Source organism: Pelobates fuscus, chromosome 9 (genome assembly GCF_036172605.1).
Source record: "Pelobates fuscus isolate aPelFus1 chromosome 9, aPelFus1.pri, whole genome shotgun sequence".
In the NCBI taxonomy this organism is placed as follows: domain Eukaryota; kingdom Metazoa; phylum Chordata; class Amphibia; order Anura; family Pelobatidae; genus Pelobates; species Pelobates fuscus.
The window spans coordinates 149892945-149906081 of record NC_086325.1 but is presented as its reverse complement, the minus strand read 5'-3'; the positions used below and the strand labels follow the sequence as shown (position 1 = coordinate 149906081).

Sequence of the window (13137 nt, the reverse complement as noted above, 5' to 3'; positions counted from 1 at the left end):
TAATGGGGGTGGGTTCTGGTTCCGGAAGGGGAGATTTAGTACGAGGGGGGGTGGATCCTGTACTGGAGGAGGAAGCGGAAGTGGATGGGGGTAATGAGGGGAGGGCTGCAGGACTTCCTGCGTTTGCGTCACTTCTTCTTAACGGAAAGTAAGGGGGCGGCAAAGGGATCTCGGACTCAGGGGGCGTGTCCAAAATGGGCCTAACACCAGTCCTAGTGGACGAACAAGTCCTAGCTACCATGAGGCGACACTGCTCCTCGTGGCATGTCTGGAGCCATTTTGGCGAGTCATTTACGGCCTGTCTCCAACAGTCAATATAAGGAAACTGGCCGTAAAGTTCAGGCCTACCTGATACAGCCACGTGTAAGCGCTGTACCAGAGTTAGATCCAAACTGCCACGTGGCGGCCATGCCGCAACCAAAGTAGGCCACTCCCTAGTGCACAAAGTAACTAAACGCACAGGAGACATCTTAACCCCAAAATCACAAGTTTTGAATCCCTTTTTAAAATTCTTCACCATACAACCTAAGGGATCCGGAATCGTTGACTGCGACGCACCCATACTTAACAATGGAACGTCGTCGACAACGAATACTATACACGCGTACTATTCAACAGTCACACCCGTTTCCTCTGGCAACAGCACCACGTGGTACGGTTACCAAGTGAAACGTACACAATAACAATAAACACTCAGGGAATTCCCGTACACACACAGCTGTTACACCAGTCACTAGATAATCAATATTATGCCCTTTGGCGTAACTATACAGTCACCCACGCTATAATTCTCTATATACGAATTACCCGTCTATAACACACCCCAGTAACATCGTCTTTTACAAATAGCGGTTACAGTACGGTTAGCATAGGTCAAAGCACAAGTTAAGGTCACAATACAATTATTAGTGGTTATGGTGTTAAACATGCAATGGACAACAATGATTAGTACTTATATACTGTGTCAGTAAATATACAGGGTTATGGTACCGTGTACTATAATACAGCAACACACTATTAACACTCTCGCTAGACGGCTGAGCTCGCGCTATCTAACAAGATATACACTTTACTAAAACAATCGTTAACACATTTACAATTCCCAACTAAACTATTGGCCAGTACCTTGATGGACTACCTAAAACTATATACACCCGTTTTGGTTAGCCACACTGCCCAATCACCACATATATAGCGAGCTAGAGAACCGAATTTACACAGGCGCCTCTTAGTCGCACTATCAAAAGTCTAGTGGGTTCCAAATTTACACGCCTTCCCACTTAGCCCAGATAGGATGAGAACTAGCGAACCGAATTTACACAGGCGCCGCTTAGTCTCCCGGTCTCTCCGACCTAGCGAACAAAATGTACACCCTAGAACGCTAGTCTAGACAAGACACCGGTGTCCGGCTAGGGCTATTTACACCAGGACCCCGCCTGACTAACCAAATCAAACGGTCTGACTAAAGAGCGTTCGATCGAGCGGTGCGCCTTCGCTCCTTCCCTCCGACAGAGGGGGCAGATACACAGATTCAAAAACCCCTTTGGGCCTACCGCACAATCGGTATACCCCTAGTGGGTCCTGCCGTCTAAAACAGCAGTTGTCTTACCTCCTCGTTCCTGAACCTGAGTTCACACTCATCGACGGGGACACCCCAGCACTTCTCACGTAGAGGCCGATGATCTCCTGGACAACGGCCCAGTGGCGCCGAGACGAAGGGAGGTCCACGCAGAAGTTCAGGGGTGCAGCCGTAGAGAACGTGGGCAAAGATAGACCGTCTCACGCCTCTGCCTCTCAGCTACCGTTGAACGATGAGCTTCCCGGCCAATGCACCAAATGATACCGGAGAAACTGACGGAAGCAAAGCACAGAGAGATGGACACAGGTTTCTTCAGGAAGGAAGAGATTCTTTATTGGATCACCGATCGGGACTCAGAGGGACTAGCGTCACCAAAATACCACAAGTTCTGAGCCCCGGACAATAGTGCAGGCTCCTTATATAGGCATATAACTCCTCCCATATTAAGCTCCACCCGCACATTCTCTTAACCAATCAACACAAATAAGAATTAACTTCCTGTTTGACCGCATGGCTTGTCCAGCACAATGGAGGAGGGGAATACTATATCCTGTATTCTTGCACATGCTCCGTACACTACTGATCGTATCTTGCCTCGTGCAACCAACTGATCGATACGTCAGCATATGCACGTACACATGCCACGTGGTAATCTCGGCCTACTAAATTTATTTTTACCGAGATTCCACCACAAGAGTTTTACTCGGTCAGTGCAGCAGGAAGTGCCTCTAGTGGCTGACAGGAAGTGTAAACATTGCACAATCTCCAAAACTATGTTTTTACGTTGCAGAGTTAAACCGATACGGGACCACTACACCCAGACCACCAACTTGAGATGAAGTGGCCTGGATGACTTTAGTGGTCCTTTAAATTATTCCAATGACAGGTAGTGGAATCATATAGCAACATAAACAGGGTTAATCACTAAAGTTCGAACTTCCAGAAATTCTAAGTAAATTTCAAATTTAGCCCCAAAATAGCCAAACTGAAACCAGATCTGACTTGGAGAATAATTCTAATTTGCATATTTTGACCTAGATTTTATAAATCCACTTTACATTTTCGGTGAAAATCCCTGTGAGTAACAAAATGATTTATAGAGGGTTTAATTTACTGAGATGGATTTGTGGTGCAGTGCATATACAGCATCTCCATAATCAATATCTGACATTACCATAAGTCGTTCTATGCGTTTCCTTATCACAGGACCTACAGAAGATTGGTTTCTGTACAGAGAACCACATTAACAAGATAGTTTATAGATGATAATGTATCAGTACGAACCTCAGAATAGATACAGGACTGGATTTACATCTATAGCGCCTGTACGCAAGCATTCTTATGTGGTTTCCTCCAATCCAATGCTTTTCTTAAAAAAGTAATGGATTGAAAATAGACATGCGCGGCAAAACACTGTGCTCCTCCAATCAATGCAGCTACCATCAGCATTGGTTCCAGGACGGAGTTTTACTTGGTCTAAAGGAGGAAACACCTCTAGGGGGTCTTGGGAAGACATCTACTAGGCGTATTTAACTCTGCAAGGTAAACATTGCAGCTCATACAAAACTATGTTTTTACATTGCAGGGCTAAAATGACGTTTAGACGAAGTGGTCTGCGTGACTCTAGTGGTACTTTAGACAGGGTCACTGGTGTTTTTTTTTTTATAACAGTTAAGGTAAGCCTTCATTGCAACCTGTTCTCCAACTGATATCTGTTGCAACCTTCTACTTATCTATTAGTAAAACCTTAATGGACCAGTTTGGGACCAATAACAACTTCATCAAAATGACTCCTCTTTAGGGGTTAAACTGTTCACAAACGGTTTAACAACGAAGTCTGTCTAAAAGAGCGGGATTGCTCTGCTCTCTTGTCCTTCCACTATCTAAAATACTATATAATCAAAGGCTCGGGCAGCATGGGATATCTGATTGGCTTAGAGCGGTCAGCAGGCGCTATAAACCAATCAGTAGCTCCCCATTCATAAAAAAAAGTATGTATCGTTTTCATGAATGGGGGGCTGGCGCTGGAACAAAGACTTTGTGGTTAAACCATTTGTGAACAGTTTAACTCCTAAATTTGAGTCAGCACCAGGGACTTCCTGGCACCATAACAACTTAATTTCAATGTTCAAAGTTGTTATGGTGTCGAGAGTTCATTTAATAAGGATTCTTTTTTTAATTGAAATATAACGCTACTGCTTTGCTACGCGTGAGATCTCATGGTGCAATTAAATAATCTCATAGCAACAGCTGAGATAAACCGGCACCTAGCTGCAGACAGCCAAATACAGGTTAGAATGCAAACTCCAATGTCCAGTACCCAGGATAATCTCAGAGACATCATGGACTGCGGGACTGTGCTACAAAGTAACCTTTGCTTGATACATGGCTAATGAATATACAAGGAGGTTTAATTATTTATTGCATGACGTATATTCTATGGATTGCTCATAGACCTGCCGAGATAAGGGTTGAACTTGTGTGCAACAGGATTAGCCAGAAAACAAATCTCTAATGGTAATAGGACTATAATTCCTATGATTTCTGACTGAGAAGGCTTATAAAGCATAATGATACTTAAGGTTCTACAATAGCTGGGAAGCTATATTGGAGGTCTACTGCAAACGATCATCATGCATTGCTAGACTCAACCTGCCGAGCGATAATTTGAATCCTTAAAGGTCCGACTGAGATCCTAACGCAATTCTGACTCATTCAGAAACAGAATAGAAAAATTTAGAAATTTTTAAATAGTGTGAATAATATCCGTATTCCGCTTCCGAATGACCTCGTACACAAATGGGTTTACCCCATTCCGAACAGGGCTGTTCAAGCTTTAGTAAATAGACCTGTAACGGCTTTTTTAAAAGACTAAATTTTTATTATATATTTTTCGTATGCATCACAACTAGGGCCGGCCCAAGACATTGTGCTGCCTGGGTCCAATGATTAAATGCTGCCTTTCCCCCCACCCCAACCCCCCAAAAGCACGCCAACATCTATTATGTTATGCAGTGTGCGTAATGAATGCAATGTCTGTTTGTGTAGTGGATGCAGTATGTGTATCTTATGCATTTTGTGTGTAGTGAATGCAGTGTATGTGTGTCATGGATGCTGTCTGTTTTTGTGTCATGGATGTAGTGTGTATTGTATGCAGTGTGTATGGACTACATTGTGTGCAAGTGGATGCAGTGTCTGTGTTTGTGTAGTGTATGCAGTGTGTGTAGTGCATGCAGTATTTGTGTGGTGGATGCAGGGTGTCTAGTGGATGTAGTGTCTGCGTAGTTGATGTAGTGTTGGATTGGATGGTATGGGAGTGCAGGCTGTTGGATAAGTGCTGGGGGGGTGAGCAGTTTAAATTACCTGAGTGCTGGAGGGGGGAGGGGTAGTGTGTAGGAAGGTGACAGTATAGAGGGGCAATGTGTAGAAAGGTGACAGTATAGGGGGGCAGTGTGTACTAAGGTGACAGTATGGGGAGGGTAGTGTGCAGGAAGGCTGTGGGGGCAGGCTGTATGGGTGACAGTGTGGAGGGGACAGGCTGTGGGCATGCAGGGTGTGGAGGGACAGGCTCTGGTGGACCCAGGCTGTGGGGGAGCAGGGTGTGAAGGACATGGTGAGGGGGACAGGCTGTGAGGGGGAGCATGGTGTGGTAGTGCAGCGTGTGGGGGACAGACTGGGGGGGTGCAGGTTGTGGGAGTGCAGAGTGTAAGGGGGAAGGCTGTGAGGGACATGGTGTGGGGGTGCAGGCTGTAGGGGTGCAGAGTGTAAGGGGGAAGGCTGTGAGGCACAAGGTGTGGTAGTGCAGGCTGTGGCAGGCTCTGTGGGGGGCAGGGTGTAATGGACATGGTGTGGGGGGAAGGCTGTAAGGGACATGGTGTGGGGGATCAAGGTGTGGGAGTGCAGGCTCTGGCAGGATCTGTGGGGGACAGGGTGTAATGGACATGGTGTGGGGGGGGGCAGGCTGTAAGGGACATGGTGTGGGGGATCAAGGTGTGGGAGTGCAGGCTGTGTGGGGGGCAGGGTGTAAGGGACATGGTGTGGGGGGCAGGCTGTGAGGGACATGGTGTGGGGGGCAGGCTGTGAGGGACATGGTGTGGGGGGGCAGACTGTAAGGGATGGGGCAGAGTGTGGGGGTGCAGGCTGTGGGGGACAGGTTGTGGGGGAAGCAGGCTATAAGGGATGGGGCTGGCTGTGGGGGGAGTAGGCTGTGGGGGTCAGGCTGTGGTGGGGGGTGGGTTGAGGTGGGGAGAGAGGTTGTGGGGGGGACAGGTTGAGGAGGGGGAGACAGGTTGAGGTGGGGGGAGAGGTTGAGGTGAGGGGGACATGTTCAGGTGGGGGGACAGGTTGAGGTGGGGGGACAGGTTGTGGTTGGGAGGGACAGGTTGTGGTTGGGAGGGACAGGTTGTGGTGGGGGGCAGTTTAAGGTGGGGTGGCAGGTTAAGGTGGGGGGGGGCAGGTTGTGGTTGGGAGGGGCAGGTTGAGGCGGGGGGGCAGGTTTATGTTGGGGGGGCAGGCAGTGTGGGTTGGGCAGGTTGTAGGAAGGCTGTGACAAGCCCCCCCAAATTGACATACCATTTCCCTGGTGATCCAGTGCGATTGCTCTCCAGTCTGCAGCTCCGCCCGGTATGAGCTGCAAACCATGTGGTTTGAGTTTGGTGGTGCGGGTTACCATGGCAAAACTCTGACCGGAGCTTGCGAGACCTCCATCATATAGTCTGCAGCTCTGCACCCGGCGGAGCTGCAGACAGGAGGTTCTCAATCACGGCAGACTGAGTGGAGGGGCCGTGCACCCGGCGGCCTACCTTAACGATTAGAGAGCCGCCTTTGCTGCATATATGTATATATATGCAGCAGAGGCGGCCCAGGCTCCTAACTGCCGGAGTGGCAAAATGCTGCCTCTGTTAAAGTGCTGCCTGGAGCCATGGCTCCAGTCCGTCTTATGGACGGGCCGGCCCTGACCACAACTTTAGAATAACCCATTGAACAGTGCTGCAGAATTTGTGTATACACTACAACTTTATAGCATGATATATATGTACAGCGCTGCGGAATTTATTGGCGCATTATATATAATAATAATTAGATATATATGTCAAATATTCCTGAATTCCTCTACTAAATGTAAACCTGCTAATTTGCTGGAAGGCTAAGGCTTGCAGTCACCATCACCACCCTTGCCTTTGCGTATGCAATACAGACTTTAACAAGTTAGTCTACTAAGAAAAAGCCAACGCAATTCAAATGTGCTGTCTCATGCTAGGGAGACTTTATTGTAAAAATATTACTATAATGAGTTATCTTCCATTTAAATAAGGAAAATGTCCACAGTCCACTTGATCTCCTTTAGATGATAAGCTTAATAACATATTGCTTAGTATTTCATATAAAAGTGCTACAAATAGTAGATTAAAAGCCCACGTGTAGAGTGTTCTATCCCTTTTATTGTCTAATTAAACGTCACACAGTCTCATACCCCTCCAGCTGTCCCAAATTCAGTGGGATAGTCATAATAAATTCGGTCCCCTCTCCTGCCATACTGAGTTGTTTGTTCTTTGTTGCCCAGTTGTGTAAGCATGTCAATTGCCCCCTTTCACCAGGGAAACTTTCCCATAAATCTCAGCGTGAGCACGTCATTAAACACCATCACAACAATTCTAGACCCATCCACGAGCCCTTCAGCAGGCCTTCATATAGAGGTCCTCAATGGCTGTCATCACCGCTGTTAACAAGCGTTTCTCTTTCCTGACAGTATTCCATCCACTTTTCACTTCTCCCTATGTTGAAAAAGTATGGCCAACAACCCCTAGCACTCCCAGACAGCGTTTCCTTCTTCACTGAAGCTGATTCTACTAGGAAGTAGCTTCATTCATCCACAGCCTTGTTTTTATCTGTAAAACAATTCTCATTTCTCAAAACTGTAAGTGATAAACCGCACCAGAAAAAAAATAAAAAACTGTGTTAAGATCAACCTTTTTGTGTGGTATATACAGAATATACAAAAAGGTTGATTTTAACACAGATTTTATTTTCTGGCTCGGTTTATCACTTTTTGTTTTGGTATAATATCCCAATTTTCCCAATGTTTTTGAGAACCCTGCTGGTATTGTTTGGAGTTACAGTGAGCGCCTAAAACATGTTTATCTAAATTCTCATTTCTGCCTGCCTAAATGAGAGTTGCAGTTCATTAACGGAAGGAGGACGAGGGCTCAAATTGCCCGGCGCTGATATCATGCCAGTTTCTCAAATCAGAGTGTTCCGTATAATGTGTGCTACAATTTCACCATTCCATATGAAGCACATTGCTATCCTACAGGATCATATTGCCATCGCCTTGAGTGGCAACGGCAGCGGACTGCGCAGCTTGAGTTATATATAGTAACAGCCTGCAGTGCAAAGACAAGGAGGTCCCACTACAAGAATGGGAGCAGGGAACAAACAGGAAATGTACTATGAGGGTAACACATGGGTTCAGTGCAAGGCAAACAAAGCGTTCTCTTATGTACTGACAGCCGCTTCGGAGTAAAAGAGTAAATAAAACGTTGCTCGTACAGAAACAAAGATTATTAGTGTTTTGTGATCACATCACATCCCTACAAATCCCTTCCCTTATCACGCTTCAAATGAAAGACTGTAAGAGAGACGGAATGGTAGATGCCGATTGCATTCGATGAACATGGGAGAAACTATCTCTTGGTAACACAGAATTATTATGGGAAAAACCTTGAATTTCAAGGGCAATATCTAATTAATTCCAGAATTCAAGTTATCCCAGCTGTAGTCCTAATTCAATGTCATATTTTATAGATGCTCTGTATGGCTATTTTGTTGTCAGCGTGTGTTTCATTCTTTGTGTTTATTGAGCTCAGATACGGGTTGGCGTAAGTATGCCGCATGTGCAAGCACAGCTCTGCGTCTGGTCGGCAAGGGTCGTGGTACTTAAACTACGATACGTGGACCACCAGCGGTTTCAAGGTGAGCTGAAGGATAATGATCAGTGCAGTGGTGTCTGCATTTCTTTTTGTAGAGACAATGGGACATAATATGTGTACAAACAGGCATTGTTTCATAAAGGGATATTATAATTACCAAAACAACTTTAGCTTAATGAAGCTGTTTTTGTGTGTAGATCATACTCTTGCAGTCTCATCGCTCAATTCTCTTCCATTTAGGAGTTAAATCACTTTTGTTTCTGTCAATGAAGCCTTAGCCACAACCCCCCTGGCTGTGACTCATTCAGCCTGCATGAAAAAAATGGATTCATTTAATCAGATGTTAACTCGCATTAGAAGTTTTTATCCCCTGCTTTGTAAATTGACCTTTATTCACCCAAAGGCTACTGCATTGTCTAGTAGGCTATTACCAGTGAAGGTGGTAATAGAATCTAAATAAACAGGTTAGGGTGACTTCGCATTATGGGGTCCAGAAGTCATGGGTGCAATTGGATTAACCAAATAAAAGGCATTTAGTTGCAATTTGTTGCAATTAAGATGATTGTGCGTGGCTAAAATATATAGAAATTAAGCAGATTTTATATAGGTAACTGAATGACAGCTGAATGGTAGTACCAATTTGATTGAAATAAACCAAATGTGTCTTTTGTGAATAACCAAATGGGATAAATTTGGTTGAAACGGCTGAATTTTAACAAGTGGCGTTTTTTTTCTCCATATGATTGGTTTTTTGAGAGATCACACGAGTTACAATGTAACCTGTACATGGATGCTAAGCTCCCAGTACATCCATGCTAGGATGCTATTAACCAGGGGTACCCAAAAAATAGATCCCCATATGTTTTAAAACTACCGCTCCCATGATTCTTTGTCATTCTAAAGGCATGCAAAGCATCATAATAGTTGTAGTTCTATAACACCTGGGGATCTACATTTTGGGCACCCCTGCTATAAACTGTTTTTCATGATAGTCCTCGAAAGTCTATCATCTCAAAGGGCCTAAAGGGATGTGCCATCTGACCACGACTCTTTAACCCAGACATGACAGATGGCAGGTCAGGACTGTCACAACACGTGCTTTGCCTAACGTTTATAATAAATGGGTTAATTTCTTCATTTTTTTTTCATTTTGCAAAGATCCCATTCTTATAATTCTGGATGTAGCAGGCGTGAGCCGGGATCTGGGTTGGGTTTCAGCACTCATAACAATGCATACAATTTTTTTTTGGCCTAAGGGAAACAAAACCAATTTATTTGTTTGGGAAGGAAGCACTGTAGGGGGCAGGAGCAAAAAACACCTTTTCCCAGAAGCTTATCAGATACAATCTGTGAGATTGGATTTAACCTTCTGTGCATTTACAGAATGTGCCGAATTAACACTAAAGTTGGATATCCCAAAGCACTTCCATTTACTTTACAATAAATGATTCAATTAAATCTGATTGTTTAAAACGCATTGATTATTTGTTTGAAAACCACATAGCCGCAGAGAGCCCAAGTAAAAGATTGAACAATTCCACTGAGAATTGTAAATGTATTCGCGCAATCAAAAATGCGAATGCATCATATGACTCATTGCTTGTACCAGATAGACAGATTGCTATGTCTGCCTTTACTAATTTCTTACGTCTACCCTTTCATTTAAAGGGACATGATTATAACAAATCCCCCTTCCACGTTTTTTAATCCCTTTTCGAAAAATGCACTTTAATATTGTTCAGACATAAACAAATAAATTAAATTACTTACCTTCTCAAACTCCTCAATCTTCTGTACTTAAAATAAGCATTCGTCACCAGAAGGCAGACATATGTCTGACCAGGAAGAGGCTTCATCCATCGAAGACTCAAATTTTGGTCTATGGGTTTTGATTTCCTTCTATAAACCCTTGTACAGCAGGGTCTATTGGGTAAGTAGTGTTTCAACCAGTGTCTATCTGTTTTAGTGACTGCTAAACGCACTTTAAGAGAATACTCCAAATACCATAACCACTACATGTTATAGTGCAAGAAGTGCCCTGGTGCCCTCCCAGGGTAACATCTACAGCGAGCTTGAAGTGTTCCTTTAATTGAATACCAATCTATCAATGCAATACTAGTTAATATGCAAATTGATGCCTACACTTTATTGATTCCAGCCGTAACGTAGGTTTGTTTTTCCAAGCACAACTAATTAAAATATGGATTTGTTAGCACTGAAAAAAATTATCTTAATATGGGTTATAAAGTGATACTTGTGATCCTTTTGCCATTATTACCGTATATTTATAAAACACCAACATAGTCCTTCACTGTGCACAATGTCATATCCTTAATGCCGCATGTGTCCCAACAGTCCCGATTTCAGCAGGACAGTCCCAATTTTCAAGTCCTGTCTTGCTATCCCAACCTTGTTCCCTGGTGTTCCCAAAAAGTGTAGCTCTGTCATTTTTTTCCCCTCTTAGGCAAGTCCCAAATCCTGCCCTATGCTCCCAAACCCCCAATTTTAAACAAAGCTTATTTTTAAAGTAATACATAAGAAAAAGTAGGGACAAGTTCAACTTTTGCATGCGCAACTGGCCAAGGAAAAAGGTAAGTTGCACTTGTCCAGAGGGCCTAGAATGGTTGTTGGTGGGTCGGGCAGGAGAGGAGGGGCTGGGAAAAAAGAGCCACTAACAGTAATACCACATGTCTTCTTAGGGTTAAAATTGGTAGCTTACCTATATTTTTGTACTTTCTTTACAGGCAGACATAAAAAAACAAAAAAAAAGCTGTTTTCCCCCAACATAAATGCACTAGCAGACAGATATACAAATGACCTTATTTACATATCAATAGCATTGGGGGTGTGAAAGGTCTTAATGTTATGTACTAGACAAGATCTGGTTTAACCAGGGATTTACCTTTTTACATCTGAATTTACAACTAGCCCCACTTTAACACATAATCCCATAGACCAAACAATAGGCATAGATAAACATCCTGCCTCTAGACCTCTCAGCTTATCAGTGTTGTAAATTGGATGGATTTGCACTTGATAATGTGGAGTTATCAGGGTTTCTGCAGAGAGCTTGGCCTATGCTTGGTGGGAGACCTCGAATTTCTGTTAAACATTTCTTAAAGCATGACAATATATCGTCAGATTCTTATATTCATAGCACCATAACCACTACAATGAGTTGTAGGACACTGTACATAGAATGGCCATTAAAACGCAAGAACTTTTTTTTTTTTTACGTGCCCAGTAGGCATTTTTTTTTAAACTTTATTCTACCTGAAAGTATATTTTAACAATGGATTAAATTTAAAGGGACGCTATAGGCACTAAAACAACTATAGCTCAATGAAGCAGTTTAGGTGTAGAGATCATGCCCCTGCAGTCTCACTGCTCAAATCTCTGTCATTTACAACTTAAATCACTTTTGCAGCCCTAGTCACACCTTCCATAGCTGTGACTCACACAGCCTTCTTAAACATTCCCTGTAAAGAGAAATTTACAAATGTCTTATCTCCTGCTCTGTTAATCACCTGCTAGACCCTGCAGGAGCCTCCTGTGTGCGATTAAAGGTCAATTTACATAGTAGGAGATAACTTCTAAAGCAAGTTCATACCTGTTTAAAAACCTTTTTTTCTGGGGGGAAGTGTGTCTAGGGCTACATAAACAGAAACAAAGTGATTTAACTCCTATTTGACAGAGAACTGAGCAGTGGGACTGCAGGGGCATGAGCTATGCACCAAAACAACTTTATATAAAATTAGGTTGGTACTCCATTGTACAGCGCTACGGAATCTGATGGCGCTATATAAATAATAAAATAATAATAATGGTGCCAGGAGGCCCCCATAGGCACTCTTACATCATAATCATTACAGCAAACGTTAGTGGTTATGGTGCTTAATGTGTACATTTATCCCCTTAAGATCCAAGTCGGTGAAGTTAATTTGCAGCATACTTGAAAACACGAGAAATCTAAACGTACCCTTCTCTGTAAAAACGTATTTATAAAATATTTTACCAGGAAGAGTACATTGAGATTTCTCTCGTTTTCAAATATGTCCACAAAACATTGAATCGTTACAATCGGGTACAATATTACAAAAGATACTATATACAAACAATATATATATATATATAAATTTAACACATAACAGGTGGTTAATATATTCAGCCATGACAGGTGCATTCTGTGCTGAGGTTATATTGACATAGATCTCTTAAAAGATTTTACATTTTAATAAAAAAGTATTATTATTTGCATAGATCCAACGTATGCTGCAGCGCTGTACAAAGGGCATATAAAACCAACAAATAAATGACAAACATTTTTTAGGGAGAAATGCCATAAAAAGTCAAGAGTAATCTGCTCAAACCAAACATTATCCCCCTTCCCCTCCCCCCCTTGCTGTATTATTATATTTTTCAGTCTTTTTTTTCTCCTGTTTCACTCCTCCCTTCCCAGTTGTGGGTACCTTTTCCATCCCACTGATATCACCCCTCCTCTTCCTTCTCTCCCCCCCCCCTCTGCCTGTCTCTCTCCCTCTCTCTCTGTCTCTTTCTCTCTCCCTCTCTCTCTCTCTGTCTCTCCCCCCTCCACCATGAGATGTGAGTCCCCTCCCTCCAGCCTTGTGC

At 43.4% G+C, this 13137-nt stretch overlaps 1 protein-coding gene across 1 annotated transcript in view; it reads left to right on the top strand.

The window, feature by feature from the left end:
- Positions 1–13137, top strand: part of FGD1 (FYVE, RhoGEF and PH domain containing 1) — a 133325-nt gene that overhangs the window by 61028 nt on the left and 59160 nt on the right. The window lies entirely within an intron of this gene.